We start from the raw sequence: 16,816 nt of genomic DNA, 5'->3' as shown, positions 1-16,816 counted from the left end.
AGGAATAATTGTTCCTATTTCTTTTTTTTTTTTTTGGTGTGTTAATTGTATTGTGGTGACATATATTTTTAAAAGTTTTCATATTTTATAAACACATCCAATTATTTAGAGATTAAATTATGTGACAACTGGTTTGCTTTAAAATAATGGGCTAGGTGGTGACTACGGTTAATATAGCTGCATTGTATACTTGAAATTTGCTATGAGAGTGGGTCTTAAGCATTCTCACACACAGAAGGTTAATGTGAACTGATAGATGTGGTCATTAACTGTGGTAAATACTTTGCAACATATAGATATGTCAAATCATCATGTTGCACAGCTTCAAGATATATAATTTTTATTTGTCAAGTATACTTCAGTAAAGCTGGAAAAAAATATAATGGGCTGAATTGAGGTATAGACAGAACAAGCTTACCCATCAGTTGATAATGGCTTAAGCTGGGGGATATGAGGGCACATTATATGATTTTCTCTGCTTTAGTGCATGTTTGAAATAGCCCATGATAAAATTTTCTTTCTTTCTTTCTTTCTTTCTTTCTTTCTTTCTTTCTTTCTTTCTTTCTTTCTTTCTTTCTTTCTTTCTTTCTTTCTTTCTTTCTTTCTTTCTTTCTTTCTTTCTCTCTCTCTCTCTCTTTCTCTCTCTCTCTCTCTCTTTCTTTCTTTCTTTCTTTCTTCTTTCTTTCTCTCTCTCTCTCTCTCTCTCTCTCTCTCTCCCTCCCTTTCTCTCTCTCTCTCTCTCTCTCTCTCTCTCCCTTTCTCCCTCTCTCCCTTTCTCTCTCTCTCTCTCTCTCTTTCTTTTCTTTCTTTCTTTCTTTCCTTCTTTCTTTCTTTCTTTCTTTCTTTCTTTCTTTCTTTCTTTCTTTCTTTCTTTCTTTCTTTCTTTCTTTCTTTCTTTCTTTCTTTCTTTCCTTCCTTCCTTCCTTCCTTCCTTCCTTCCTTCCTTCCTTCCTTCCTTCCTTCTCTCTCTCTCTCTCTCTCTCTCTCTCTCTCTCTCTCTCTCTCTCTCTCTCTCTTTCTTTCTTTCTTTCTTTCTTTCTTTCTTTCTTTCTTTCTTTCTTTCTTTCTTTCTTTCTTTCTTTCTTTCCCATGCAACCCATGTCTTTATCCTCAAGGTAAAAGTCTCCCAAACTACAGGACCTGATATAGCGTAAGATCAGAAGCCTCCTGTATATAAGACATGCCTGTAGAAGAGACGACCACTGGAACTTTGTCATACATACATACAAAAACAAAGTTCTTTTTTGACTTTAAAAACCACGAATGGGACTCCTCTGCTCCTCCAGCTCTGGCCTTACTTCTCCCACTTTCCCAAACATCTGGGGCCCCAACACCCCCACTGAAACCAGGGACCTCATTCAATGCAGCATCTCCCCCACCTGTGGCCTGAGGAGAATGGTGGCCGCCGAGCTGCCTCAGGATGCTGGTGCCCCCTCACCCACGGCCTCTCAATGCCTTATCGAAGGCAGTGTCCTCTGGGCCCGCAGTGGGCGGTGGGTGCACATCAGGCATGATAGATCCACTCCAGCACTTCTCTCTCACTAAGTCTTTGGATTCCTTTCTCTACATGATGCCAGGGACCTTCTCAAATCTTAATCTCATAAACACAGGCCACCACTGAGCTCAGCGCTCAGCCAACCGAGCAAGAAACCTGGCAAAACCACATTCAGCCGCATGAGAGAATGTGCTAAATACAGACTTTCTGGGAAGTGCACTCAGGTCAATAAACTCACCAGATGCAAAATCATACCCCATCCTCCTTACTCTAACACATTCCCACACATATTCTTCAGGTTTCTGCTGGCACAAATGAGCAAAACTTGAAATCCTGTTGGTGTATAAGCTATTTCCTCCCGAGTTAGCATTTGTACTTGCTCCCTACAGCACGGTGATCTAACTAGTTATGGGGCAAGTGGGAACTAGGGTGGGTGATGTGGGCTTTGAGGAGAACTGGCATCCCCCTTGCAAGACAACTGCTCCAGGTGGGATTGTTATAGGCTATTCAAACACAGGAACACTACTCTCCTCAGATACCAGAGGATGGGCTGCTTTCGGGGTTGGTTTAAGATTCTCAACTTTGTTGGAGCCCACCCAGATGTCCCCAAGACTTTGGCTCCACTTCTTCATAATTAGTGTCATTTCTTCCACACGACAGGTTTCCTGACACTGTAATCTCCACTTACATTGTCATTCTGCAACATGCATAATTCAGTTATGTATTGGATTTTTTACAGGATCAGCCCTGAAGCTATAAGATTATTTTATAGCTGTCATAAAATGTCCCTGTCTCTGAACATGACTTCGGCTGAAAGTTTAAAGGCTTGACCTTGTCATTTGCTTTCTGTAAGCAAACCAGTACACTCAGAGTCCTTTCCATGCCATAGTCCTTGTAGTCACCTTTACTGCCACAACAGTCAAGTGCAGCAGCCACGTGGTCCCTCAGGGCACTTACTTCAGTCAGCACTTTATTATTATCAACCAGGTGATACATGGTTTGACCATGGTGCCACCGTGTGCCATAAATTACTGGTATCCCATTTCATGTTGGCAAGGAGCTCAGTACTGTGTCAAGCCCAAGTTCATTACTGAACCAAGGTTCATGAGCAGCCAGAAAACCCATCTATTGAGGGGTGAGGGTAATGGGGAGGGTTTGGTAAAGGTACAAACTTTTAGTTATAAGTTGTGGGGATCTAATGTATAGAATGAGCACTACAGTTAATAGTAACATATTGTATACTTGACACGGTAGCCATGTGAAGTGATGGATATGTTAATTAGCTTGATTGTCATAATTATTTCACAATGTATAGTTATATCAAATCATCACATTGTGTACCTCCAATATATATGATTTTTGCTTGTCAGTTATACCTCAATGAAGCTGGGGGAGAAAATCCACTCATTTTAACACATTATTAATGAAAAGATGATTAGGTATAAAGAGTTGTTAATGAGGCAGTTGAGGCAGAAAGGGGACACAGAGAAAGCAGATACCACCTGTAGGGCTGGGGCACCAAGGGAAGAGGTGAGATTTTTTAAAAATTGATTAGAGAGAGAGAGAGATCCATCTGCCGCTCCACTCACCCATGCATTCCACCCATGCATTCATTGCCTCCTGCATGTGCCCTGACCAGGGATCAAACCCACAACCTTGGTGCATCAGGACAACGCTCTAACCAATTGAGCTGCCTGGCCAAGGCAAGGTGAGATGACTAAAAGTTAGAAGCTTGGAGAGGATTTAGGGAGCTTGAAGGCAGATCTCCGAAGAAGAGGTGCCACTCAGTGAGTGCAGGTGTCTTAGAGCTCAGAAGAGAGATGGAACCCAGACCTCCGAGGAGGGGACCTGGGTCAGCTTGAGCTGGTATCTGATGATCTGTGATGATGCTGATTCTGTGAGTGTTGGGAAAACTTCAGACTGTATTCAGCTGTGATTTCTGGGATGAACTGCTGTTCCATGGATAAAAAAAAAGAAATGAAGGGGGTTACAATAGGAACAGGAAAGAGGAGGTGGTGAGTCCTGTCTTCCTCCTCCAGCCTTTCAGTCTCTCTAGTCCCTCCTCTTGGCAAATCCTACAGTCTCCCTAAGTAGGGCCTAGAAGGGTGAGTCTGGGGTGGAGAGGCAGGAGTGCAATGACTGGTGCACCTGCCCTATCCTGAGTCTCCCACTTCCTTACAGAGGCCTCCTGTGTCCCTTCCTGAACTGACTACACAGAAGTCCCTCTCTCAGACTTGCTTCTAGGAAATCTGTCCTCAAACAGTTGGAGCCAGACTCTAAGAATGAGACCCTAGAGTTGAATCACTTGCTGACTGCCTGGCTCTGAAGACCACACCACCGATGGGAGGTAGAGTTTAGAGAGACCCTGGCAGGCTGGAGCTGTGCAACTACTAAGACTTTTGCTCGCATCTGACTAGCACGGACTGATGTTTCAGTGATACAGGAGAAATGGCTATTGTAAGGACTATGGAATTGTGTGGCTGTTGGAGAGTGTCTAATGAATCAAAACAAAGGAATAACAGGCTAGGCTGGCTAATCACCAATGCAAAGCAGTGTGAAAATCTGAGGCCACTTTGGCAGCATCCAAGGCAACCCACGCCTTGTACAGGAAAGCTGAAAAGCAGGTTCAAGGCCTCAGTGTGAAAGTAGAAGAACTTGAGAAAAAGTTGAATTCTCAACTTCAGTGAATTTCTTATGTCACAGTGCCGATAATGAAGAAGTGATCCTGAGACTTGGAATGGGGCTGTCTGGGTAGATGCCTTGAGAATCTTGAACTCTCTGGGCCTGCTAAAGTGGCCCATGCCTCTGCCCCCCTGTCTGAAGACTATAAAGAACCCTAAATGAGGCAGGTGTCTTACAGGACAATGTTTGCTCTCTTCAGGACCTGCTTCTACTTCCCCTCCGGCCACTGGACCAGACACTAGGGCCACATGACTCAATAGGAAAAGTACTGGGATTGCTTAAGGGAGAAGTATAAAGCAAAGGAGCTGTAGGATCTGGGTAACATGTCAGAAGTAATCCGGAGAGTCTGCTCAGAGTAGATCCTGAGGGGAGAATAAAAAGCTGGAAAAGGGAGAGATTATCAATATGAGACTCATTTCCATGACACAAGAGGTCCCTCAGACTGGTTATGATACACTGCTGGCAGGGCTCTGAGAAGCATGGGAAAAGCAATGACCTACATTACATGAAGTAGAGGTGCCAGAAATACCATGGCAAATTGTGAAGGAAGGATTCAGAAGGGACAGAGATACAGGTATGCCAGAATGGTCCTACAGTATCAGAGCACAAATCCACCATGCCTGGAATAAATGCCACTTACCAAGGCAAGAAGACATGCACAGTTGAGGGGGGAGGCACCAGCATCTTTGAGAAGCTTAGGAGTGACCGTTCTTTGGTCTGGCACATACTGGAACACATCAAAGTAGAAGATAAACTTCTGTCCCTTGCATTTCCTATTATTAAGAAAGAAGCCCAGTCCTGGCCTATGTGGTTCAGTAATTAGAGCACTGACCTGCTCATTGAAGGGTCTCGGGTTCGATTCCCTGTCAAGAGCATGTTCAATTCCCAGCCCTGGTTGGGGTGCATGTGGGGCAACCAATTGATGTGTCTCTCTCACATCGACGTTTCTCTCCCTCCCTCCCTTTCTTTCACCCTCTTTTTTTTTTTTTAATATATCTTTATTGATTTCAGAGAGAGGAAAGGAGAGGGAGAGAGACAGAAACATCAATGATGAAGGAGTCATTGATTGAGCCCTCAACCCAGGCATGGGCCCTGACCGGGAATCGAACCTGGATTGCCTGGATCCTAGGTCGATGCTCAACCACTGAGCCACGCCCGGCTGGGCTCTTTCATTCTCTTTAAAAAAATCAATGGAAAAAAATATCTTCAGGTGAGGATCCATAAAAAAAAGGGGGGGGGGGACAAGATGGTGGCCTAGGTAACAGCTGTACCGCCGCTTCCCGCAATCACATCAAAGTTACAACTAAAATACAGAACCACCATCACTCAGAGCCTCCTGAAATCTAGCTGAACAGAAGCCCTACAACCAGGGAACTGAAGGAGCACCGAGAGCGAAAATGGATCGGATCAGAGAATTAGAAGGCAGGGTAAAAAAAAAAAAAAAAAAATCACTCAGTCAGAGAAACAAAAAGAAAAAAAAAATTAAAAAACAGGAGGACAGTTTAAGGGAGCTGTGGGACAACATGAAATGTAACAATATTCACATCACAGCTATGCCAGAAGATATAGAAAGTAAGCAAGGATTAGAGAACCTGTTTGAAGAAATAATGGCAGAAAACTTCCCTAACCTGGTGAAGAAAAAAGACACACAAGTTCAGGAGGCACAGAGAGCCCCAAGCAAGAAGAACCCAAAGAGGCCCATGTCCAGACACATCATAATTAAAATGCCAAAAATTGAAGACAAAGAGAGAATCTTGAAGGCAGCAAGAGAAAAAGCAATCTGTTATCTACAAAGGAGCTCCCATAAGGCTGTCAGTTGATTTCTCACCAGAAACTCTCCAGGCCAGAGGGGAATGGCATGAAGTATTCAAGGTAATGCAAAACAAGGATCTGAAACCAAGACTACTCTTTCCAGCAAGGCTATCGTTCAAAATAGGTGGTGAAATAAAGAGCTTTCTAGATTTAAAAAAAAAAAAAAAAGGCTAAAGGAGTTTATCACCACCACACCAGCAATGCAAGAAATGTTAAAAGGACTGCTGTAATAAGAAGTAGAAATAGAGAAACATAGGCATAAAGAATTTAAATGGCAATAGAAGAGTACCTATCAATAACAACCTTACATATAAATGGATTAAATGCTCCAATCAAAAGACATAGGTTAGCTGAATGGATAAGAAAACAGGACCCAAATATATGTTGTCTACAAGAGCCCCACCTCAGAACAAAAGTCTCACACAGGCTGAAAAAAACACACCAAAAAACTTCTGGAGGAGTTTAAAGGAGAGATCAACAGCAATACAGTCATAGTAGGGGACTTTAACACTTCACTGACTTTACTGGATTGATTTTCCAGACAAAAAAATCAATGAGGAAACAGTGACTCTAAATGACACTAGATCAGATGGATTTCATTGACATTTACAGAACATTTCATCCCAAAGCTGAAGAATATACATTCTCCTCAAGTGCACTTGGGACATTCTCAAAGATAGACCACACGTGCCTGGCCGGGCATGGCTCAGCTGTTGAGCATTGATCTAGGATCCAGGAGATCTCCATTCAATTCCCGATCAAGGAACATGCCCCGGTTTCGGGCTCAGTCCGCAGTCGGAGGCGTGCAGGAGGCAGCCAATCAATGACGACTCTCTCATCATTGATGTTTTTCTCTCTCTCTCCCTCTCCCTTCCTCTCTCTGAAATCAATAAAGATATATTAAAAAAAAAAAAAGGCCACACATCAGGACACAAAACAAGTCTCTATAAGTTCAAGAAGATTGAAATCATAATCAAGCATCTTTTTGGACATTTACACCATGGAATACTATACAGCCATAAAAAAGAAGGATCCCTTAGCCTATGAGACACCATGGTGGGAACTGGAGAAGTACTATGCTAAGTGAAATAAGCCAGTCAGAGAAAGGCAAGTATCCCATGACCTCACTCACAGGTGGAATCTAATGGACAAAATAAACCAACGAACAAAATAGATCCAGAGACATAGAAGCATGGAACAGACTGACGAATCTCAGTGGGAAGGCGGCGGTGGGGGAATGGGTAAGGAGAGATTAATCAAAGAACTTATATGTATATATGCATAACCCATGGACACAGACAATAATGCGGTGAAGGTCTGTGGTGGGGGGGAGAGAAAATCAATGGGGGGTAAAAGGGGAACATTTGTAATACTTTCAACAATAAAGATAAATTTTTTAAAAAAGGAAATGATCAGTTAATCTCACTAATGGGCTGAGGTATTTTCACTCAATGAATGGAATTGAAATGAAGCTTTTAGAAGTCATTTTGACAAAGTGAAACATTATTGAGAATGAGTAATTGTAATTTTGGTTAAAATGTTTCCCATTAAGTTAAATTTTGGTGTGATAATACAAGTGTAATTTTGGTGAAGCAATATGTCATGATAAAAACAGTGTTCTTGTTAGATTGTGAATCTTGTGGAGTTGATTTTGGTATATATTGATTTTGGACAAGTCATAATTCATCCAAAGGAGTTGTGATAGTCTGTAAATTAGAGTAGGAGGTATACTTCAAAAATTCACATTACACACACACACAGTAACTGAGACACAAATAAAGTGTCCCAAAAGGGTAATAGTCACTTTCTCTTTGCTGACCATGGTCAATTGGATTTCAGAAATGCTTGTGCTTTGGAAGAATTACTTTATAAATCACCCTAGTGTTCTAAAATGGGATTATAAACAAGCCCTTGTATTTGATTGTCTTTTGCTTAAAATTAGTTGAGCCTGGCCAGTGTTGCTCAGTGGTCAAGCACCAGAAAAACAGCAACAGTCTACCCCTGGGAATTTGAGAATCTCATGCTCTAACTAAGCTGGCGAGGCAGTTGTAAGGGTTCATCACCACATAAGCTAGTTGAAGCTGCCCAGAACTTCGCTGTCCTAAAACTGGATCCCGGGCATGCTGCATCCCAGGCCTTGGAGCTCTGAATTTGTTGGTCCTTTCAGCAGGAAGCGAGGGAGTCTTCAGGCCCCTGTCTGCCATCCTCCTGGGCCTTGGTGCCTCAGCAGCTCCAGAGAAGCAGAAAGTGGAGGGCAAGGAAGGGAACTGGGAGGAGTGTCACTAGAGATGCCCAGGAAGAAGCGGTGGGATCTTCACTTGAGGCCTGGGAAGCACCGGATTCCAATCACACACTCCCTCATTTTCAAACTCTCAGCCCTTTTTAGGGCTTGCACCATGAAACAAATCAGGAGGGCTCAGGGTTTCCCCATGGGAAAAAGCCAGAAAGACCTTCCATCCCAGGTGGGTGCTGGGTCCCTTGCCAATGCAAGAGGAAAGAAAAGTTGGGGGCGTCGGGGCAGCTGCCCTTTGGGGAAGAAGTGGGCTCCGACCCCATCTCTGACCCCTGCATGGGGCTTCCAGAGCTGCTAGGGTCTTCTGGGCTGAAGCCAGGCCGAGAGGGGGCTCGGCTGAGGACAGGAGTCCCGGGGTCTGTGTGGGGTCCCGGAGATGACAGAGGATTGCCTGGGCAGGCTGTTGGGGGGGGGGGGGGGGCGAAGGAGCATTATTCTCAGGGTCTTGAACTTGTGCCCCACTTTGGGTGAAATTTCCAGGTTGGGGTCCACCATGAGAGACCTCCGCGCTCACCCAGGCCGCACAGCCTCCCGCCTTGTCACCTGTCCCCTCTAGTTACTTGGAGCTGGTGGCCCTCGGCGGGTCCGGGGGAGAGTCAGGCTCCGCAGGTCTAAGGGCCAGGGTGAGCCGCACCTCCCCCCCCACCCCTCGCTGCTGTGATCGAAACCGAGCCCTGGCGCCTCCATCCCCCTTCTGCCCCTCTCGGGATTGAGAAACCGCGGCTGGCACAGGACAGGAGGGCGGGGCCGCGCGCTCAGGCCTCCAAGGACAAATGTCAGCGGCGCTCCGCCGAGTTGGCTCGTTGGTCTAGGGGTATGATTCTCGCTTTGGGTGCGAGAGGTCCCGGGTTCAAATCCCGGACGAGCCCGCTTTTTCCCCCCTTCTTCGCGGAACCGCCGCTTGCGCTCTCGCGCTTGTGGGTCAGGGTCGGCGGCGGGCGGGGCGGGGCGGGGCGGGACCGGGAAGGGGGCGGAAACCCCTGGCGACCACGCCTTCCTGGGCCCGCGGGAGGTCTGGGCAGTCAGTGTGCCGGGCGCTCTCGGGAGGGGCCCGGGGTGACCCCGATACTTGGCCTGGGAATACATTTCTGCTTGGGGTGTGAAAGGCTGGAAGTTCAAATTCTGGAGGAGCCCACGTTTCCAAACGTCTTTTTCCATGCTGAGGGGCTGTGCGAAGGGCCTGTCACAGCCCCCGAAGGAAGGAAACCGCGGCTGAAGGCTGAGCGGGGGTGGGTGGGTAGGTGGGGGTGCTGTGCCTCAGCGTCTGGGCGCCCGAGGTCCTCCCGGGCCTCCCGAGGCTGCGCCCTGGGCGCGGGCGCGGCGTGTCTGTTCTTCAGGCTGGAAGAGCTGCAGTGCTTTATTGTCACTCAGGTGTGGTGAGACCCGCAGCCCCGGCCATTGGAAAGATGGCTCGTTGCTCGCCGCGCCCCGGAGGAGGAGGACCCCTCTGCAGGGGGCTGCGGCGGAAGCTCCAGGGTTGGGCGAGAGGCAGGGGGAGGCGGGGCGGGGGCAACCTGGAGCAGATCTGCGGTTTCGCGGAAGGTGAGACAGGTGAGGCCGGGGAAACGGGTTTAGATTGGCTAGTTTGAATAACTGCAGCCGGCCCTGGGGCATAGGTGCTGTCCTGAGTTGTCTGTTTCTTGGCCCTGGGGTGATTCTGGAAGGTGGAAAGTGGCTCTGAGTGTGAGAGCCAGATAAAAGAACCCGTGGGGGGCTGTGGACTCTGGATTGGTGGGTTTGCTTTTGAAATGCCTGCTGGTGGAGGAGTTGTTTGCTATCTCCACAATTGGCTAACTCTGGGAGGGGCAGTCAAAGCATCAGAATGTAGAAAATAGGAGCGGTGGCACCCTGGTTGGTGTGGCTCAGTTGGCTGAGCATCCTCCCATGCACCAAGAAGTAGCTGGTTCGAGTCCTGACCAGGTCACATGCCCAGGTTGCCTGCTCAGCCCTCAGTAGGGGGCATGCAGGAGGTAGCAGCCCCCTCTCCCTTCCTCTCTCTCTCTCTCTAAAAAAATTAATAAAAATATTTTTAAATTTCATTAAAAAAAGAGAGACGTGGCTAATACAGGCAGGGACTGAGGCTTTGGTGGAAATTTCAGGGGGGTTCCAATCTGGGAAGAGTTTCTTGACCCTAGTAACAGAGTCATGCCTGGCCCAGGGATTACTGCACAGAGGCACCCAGCCCCCTTCCCAGCAAACTGCTTCAGGGCCAGAGTCCCTGGGAGCCTGCAGACTAGCTGGAAGGCCCGTGGGCTTGTCTCTGATCTAAACCTTCCTGGGTTTCTCTACTTATGCCCCAGGGTGGTGATCTGGGTGCCTCTTTCAAGCCTTCTGAGCAGAAACCAGAGCCACCCTGAGGCCCATGGCTTTCTAGCCAAAGCTTTCTTCTCTGGTGACCAGAATCTTTTAAGACTCCCAAGTCATGGGCAGTGGCAATGTGGGATGTCTCCCCTGAGGGCTCCGTGAATTTCCTCACCATCCTTCCTCATAATTTTGCTCCCCACTTAAATATAACACACACACGTATGCCTTCCTGTCATTGGCTTGCGCTGGACTCCAAAAGTTGGGTCCCTCGGCAGGAGCAAGTGTGAGACTTAGTACTTGGGCAGGTCCCTTCAGTGTGTGGTGTGGGAGGGGGTGTGGTCCTGGGAGCCTCTGGGAGCCTGAGGGTGTGGGTGTGCAGGGAGGAGAGAGTCCAAAATCCTTCCCAGCTTCACTCCACAGCCCAGCCCTCAGGACAAAGCAGGACCCGGGGGCACTTTCCCAAACTGATGATTTCAGTTTTCCATGGGGAGGGGGCGCGGGGAAGCAGGACGCCCCAAAACCTGGATAGGGACTTGCCAATTTAGAGTCACAGCATGTGGCAATGCTGAACCTCCTCTGTTCCCATCTTGTGCATGGGGACCTGAATCAAATCCTTTCTGTACACCCGCTGGAAAGGAGGAGGCAGTTCTCAGACAAGAAAACTGGGACAGTTGTGGATCTTTCAGGGCACAGCTGGGTGGAGCTCACCAAGGAAGACAAAGATTCACCACAGGCCTGTGGCTTGTTGGTCTAGGAACATGGTTCTCACTTAGGGTGTGAGAGTCCCCGGGGGCCAAACCCCTACTAAACCCTCCTTAGTAGAGCGGCTGGTGGTTGGGTTTGTCAAAAGTTAAAATTATGTCAGTTTAAAAGTCCACCTTAGTGTTGTGGTTCAGTCAACTGGTTTTGCTCTATGGAAGAAAGAGTGTTAAACTTGGTATTTTAAAATATGCTTCTCTAAGGTTAAACATGATGTCAAAATGTTATTTTTACTTGTATTTGCTTTTGGTAATGGCCAAATATTGAACTAGTTTTTTTATAGCTCCTTATATTTTTAGAAAAATCAAAATAAATCTGTTCCATACAAAAGAAACAAAAAAGGACACCCACCATAAAGTTTGAGCCCATGACCCCGAGATGAATTCTCAGTGCTCTACCTACTAGGCTATCGAGGCAAGTGTGAAAGGACGCTGCAGCTAAGTTTCAGAACTTGACTGGCTTTGGATTAGCCAAAATGACTGGGTGGATCAGGTGCTGGAGACAGTGGGGACCATCAGGGCTCCCTGCATGCCTGGACTGCTTACCAAGGTGAAGCTGGCACACCAGGGACTTGGGGCCGTGCCTGGTGAGGGTGAGACGCCACACTGACTTACCGATGAACAGACAGCAGCTCAGCGACCACCAGGAGCCCCGGGTCATGAGCTGGACGCAGAGCAACCTGTGCTTTCAAGTTGATCCCACATCATATGGACACGTGGCCGGAAATGGGGAAATGACAACAGAACCCCATTGCCCTGTATGTGGTCAAACCAACCTGGGAACTTAAAATAACTGTTAGACCTACTGATTCTAATTGTTCACATTACTCCATCTATGCTTTCTTTGAATTGTCTGAAAACCATTTATTTTATTAAAATTTTAAAAATTATTTTGCCCCAACCTTTTTTGGTCTGCCCTTTGGGTAATTCTGAGCTGCTGGAAGCTGCCACCTGGCAGAGAAAGTTGGAGACTCCAAGGTGCCTGCCAGGTTACCTGCCACCAGGCCTCTGCCTTGGAATACAGTCTTTCAGGATTCAGGGGCGGCGGTGAAGGTGGCCCTGGAAGGAGCTGGTGGGTCCTTGAATGGCAGGTGTGAGCAGCTGAAACCTTCAAGTTGAGATTTTTCCTGGTTCTTAGTATGACTAGGGATTTTCGCTGCATCTTGGACATTTTCCTGTGTTATGTTATGAAACTTGATCTTATTTGTCTTCTGGTTTACCAGCCTTCTTGGACCAAGCGCCCTCTGGTGGGTAAAGAGGGCCCACCCCATTGTTGCACAGGTTGTTCACACTGAACGGGGCCTTCTTTACTGCTGGGATGGAATGGAGTTGATGATCCCCACTAGGCCTCCACAGACATTTGGGGGGGCGGGGGGAGAAGATGGTCGCCTCTTACTCCAAGTGGGTAAAGAAAAGATTGGGGCAATGTCCATTGATGTCCATCATTAGAGGCCAGAGTAATGCAGGGCAGGACATGGGGGCTGCTGCTAGAGCACTGGGCTACAAGCTGAAGTAGCCCTGCAGTTCTGCTCAAATTCCAGGATGGGAAAGGGGAGACGAGAAGAAACTAGGGCCAAAGTGGAGGGGTCTATTTTGTGAAGTACATGCTTAGGGCAGGCAGTCTGACACCATATTGGTAGATATTAACAAGAAGCAGCCGAAGGCCCTGGCCAGTGTGGCTTAGTGGTTAGAGCGTTGGCTTGTGCACCAAAGGGTTGCAGGAGCTACAGAGGATGAGTTATTCCAGGCTGATACTGCGGAAAGGGGTAGGAAGGGTGGGACTCAAACTTGAGACCTCTAGCACCTGAGGTTTGATCATACACCTAAAGTTGTCCTGCACCGGCCCATTTCCCTGTCCCACCACAGCATCAGCCTTTCCCGCTCCCGAATGGCCCCACAGGAGGCTGGGGTATTTTCAGCTCACAGCCCTGAAAGTGTCTCCAGACCTGGCACCAACTGCAGCTTTGGGGTCAGAACTCCCTTCTGCATCCCCTAGTTCTGGGCTTGTCTGGTCTCTCCAAGCCCAGCAAACCGAGGCCTCCACCACAGCTGAACTTGCAGGTCCTTTTCTCTCTCTATTGCCCAAGGTGCAGGGTAGAGCCATGGTCCCTGAATTCCTCTGTCCACAGGAGCCCTTGCATGCTGCGACTCTGTTCCACCTGGCAGCAAATTTGGATTCGAAGTGTGCGTCTCATTGAGGCTTAGGGGTAGGCGCACCACTTACTCCAGAGTGGCCTGGTCCTTTCTGAGTCTCCTTCAGGAGCCTCTGTTCCTGAGCCAGAGTCCTCATCTGCAGCCCCCACCTCTTCTGGCCCTGGAGGCACTGTATTCCCCAGAGCTCTACAGAGGGTGTCCTGCCTGCTCTCCCTGTACATCCCAGGCCGCGCCCAAAAATATTCAAAAGAGTTCAAGTCTAGACCCTGCTGGGCTTTCTCATACCTGAGATGAGGAGGCACATGGCCCAACCACCTTCTTCTTTAAAGGGCATGGAGAAGAATTCTTCCTTGCCTTCTGGCTTCTGGTGGCTTCTAGCAATTTTGACTTGTAGACCCATCACTCCAGTCACTACCTCTATTATCAACTGGCCTTCTTCCCTCTGTGAGCCTGTGTCTTCACATATTTTTATAAAGACACCAGCCATTGGATTAGGGCAAATCCTCTAGCATGCTCTCACCTTAACTAATTATACGTGCAAAGACCCTACCTTCTGAGGTTCTGGGTGGCCAGAAGTGTTCGGAGGACACTATCTAACCCAGCACAGTACCTTTCTGGAAAATAAAATGTTTTTATATTCTTTTTAAATAACCATAATTATTTTCTAATGGAATTTGTGAACTTGATGGGCCCTGTACAGCTTCTCCAACCTTAGGATGAGATTGGATACTGCTCCTCTCAGTTCCTATTCCACATTGATCTCCCTGACTGCTTGCTTTTAATCACAGAAGCCATAGAAAACCTAGGTTTGAAAAAAAATAGAGCTTCATCAAAAATTAGAACTGAACTGCTTCGAGTTAGTTCACAGAGCATGGTATCTGATAGATGTTGAGAATTGCTGTCTTCCTCAAAACTTTAAAATATTCCTGAAAAACCCTGGCCACACTGGCTCAGTTGGTTGGAGGGGTCTCGGGTTCAAGTCCCAGTCGGGACACATCAGGTTGCAGGTTCGATCTCTGGTCAGGGTGCGTGCAGAAGGCAACTGGTCGATGTTTCTCTCTCACACTGATGTTTCTCTCTCTTTCCGCCTCCAGTCATCTCTCTGAAATCAATGGGAACATATCTTGGGGTGAGGATTTAAAAATAAAATAAAATATCCCTGAAATATTTTAAATACTATGAAGGTGCCTCCACACACCACCAGATCCATAGTATCATCCTGAGTATAGGAGTCGTGTGCTTAGGAATAGAAGTAGCTGGCATCAGAGGGAGCTCCTGCTGGGGCTCCTGGGGAGAGGGCTGGGGGTGATTGTTTTGGAGGTGGCTGCACCTGAGCCTAGTCCCACCTGGAGGACACTGTCTATGTCTGAGTGTCACCCTGATCTAACAAATCCAGTCTCTTAGCTGTCCTCAACACTAAGGGCTCAAGATCCCAGGCCTGCTGGAGGCGTCCTTCCCTCTTGGTTCCCAAAGACATCACAGCCAGGTCTCACACTGCCTGCTTCAGAACAGGAGGCCTCTTGGGATTGAATTCAGGACCCTTCACATCTAAAGCAAGAAAAAATACACATGGGCAAAAGAGTGCCTTTGGCTTGTGGTCCTTGGTGACTCTAACTTTAGCTCTCTCTCACTTGCCTGCCACACAGTCTGGATTTCCCTTTGTGGGTGAGACAGGGAGGGGTGTGCCCTCAACTCTGGGATTTGGGATGCCATCTAGGTCTTGTCTGAAGGCTGGGCACCCTGCTGCTTCTGGGATCTGCATTCAGGGAAGCACCACATGTCCTTGCTCCACCCCGTGCCAATTCCCTAGCAACATTTGGCTAAGCATAAGTGAGCTCAGGCCCAGGCCTGCCCTGAGTGGATCTTTGCCCTTTTGGGTTGTAGCAACCTGACCATCCTGGGAAGAAAAATAGCTGAATTACAGAGTTCATATAGAACTTGAAGCTGGGACCACTTGAATCCAAAGAGTCACACCCCATACACCAGCAGACCAAACTGTCCTTCATAGGTGTCTTTGATTCTGTCTACTTTCTCCCACTCGCTCAGATGGGCCAGTGTCCCAGATGCCCGCCTGGAGGGAAGAGGTACATGGTGGGAGGATTCTGCTCAGCTTCCAGACAGGGGTGAGGTTCAATACTGCAGGTTCCAAAATTCAGGGATTGGGATGGGCCCCACCCACCCCTATCCCCATCTGCCACCAGGACCTCCCTCCAGCCGGGGCTGAGGCAGGGGACTTGGGCTGCCCCAAGCTGCTTGAGGCTCTAGGACCGCGTGGGAGTTCCCTGTGGGACCCACAGCCCAAACGAAGGTGTTCCTGGCCTTCCAACCCGCAGGCCCTGGCCGTGGGCCCTGGGTCCTGGCCGTGGGCCCTGGGTCAAAGCCTCAAAGCCCTGCCACCTGCCTCAGCAAGGGGGACTAGGGATCTGAACAGACCCAGGGCCTCCAGTCCTCAGCCAAGCCCGCCCTCCCTTGGGCTTTGCGCCCAAAGCCCCCCGCATGGCTCTGGGTCCCTGCAGTTCCTTTTCTTAGCCCCGGCAGCGCTCTCCCTGCAGGGACATCCCTGGGCTGAACCGACACTGGACTCTGGGCACGGCGCTTGTCCTCCCTCGTGTCCGGTAGAAGGTGACAGAGACCTACTGAGGAGGAGGAAGGTGGCTCTGGCCGCACCCCAGGGGTACCGGGTCCTCGCCCAGCGTCTGTCCGGCTCACGCCCCGATGCCGGCCCTAAAGCGGGTGGGGGCGTTAGGGTGGCGCTTGCGGGCGGGGCGCAGGGGAAGGAAGTTGAGAGTTTGGAAGGGTCTGGTCAGGGATTTGGACCTAGGACTCGTCGCCTAGGGCCCACTGCAGAGAGGGACGCCTTGTTCACTCCCGTGACCCCGCCCTCGGGCCGGCGGGCGGGGGGAGCTTCAGCTGCGCGCGGGCCCTGCGTGCGGCTCCCAGGACCAGAGCGCAGAGCAGGGCGCGGGGGTTGGTGCCATTAGGGCCTGCTGGCCACCCAGCGCCGTCCAGCGCCTGGGTCCGCGGCAGTTTGCCTGGGTGAGCGTGCCCTCCTCCCTCCCCCATGTCCCTGGACTTCAGAGCGGGAGGTCTCTCCCTCGCAGCTTCCAATCCTGAGGCCCCCAGGCAGTTTTTGGGGAGGAACAGAGGAGTCGAGCTGCGGACCGCACTAAGCAGGGTGGGGTGGGGTGGGGTGGGGTTTATTGTGCCTCAGGATTACTTCCTACTCCCCTTGAAAAAAGTTGAGAGCCGCCACTACCTCAGTCGGTATGGTGTGGATTTTTAATCTCAGGGCCATGCGTTCAAGCCCCCTATTGCGAG

At 48.9% G+C, this 16,816-nt stretch overlaps 1 non-coding gene and 1 pseudogene across 1 annotated transcript; one reads left to right on the top strand and one right to left on the bottom strand.

The window, feature by feature from the left end:
• LOC107535827 (GRAM domain-containing protein 2B pseudogene) overlaps positions 1–16,816 on the bottom strand; it is a 29,962-nt pseudogene that overhangs the window by 587 nt on the left and 12,559 nt on the right.
• On the top strand, positions 9,080–9,151 carry TRNAP-UGG (transfer RNA proline (anticodon UGG)). The gene has a single exon. It is a non-coding gene; the product is annotated as a tRNA-Pro (tRNA).

Source organism: Miniopterus natalensis, chromosome 3 (assembly GCF_054644295.1).
Source record: "Miniopterus natalensis isolate mMinNat1 chromosome 3, mMinNat1.hap1, whole genome shotgun sequence".
Classification (NCBI taxonomy): domain Eukaryota; kingdom Metazoa; phylum Chordata; class Mammalia; order Chiroptera; family Miniopteridae; genus Miniopterus; species Miniopterus natalensis.
This window is presented reverse-complemented; position numbering and strand designations above follow the sequence as displayed.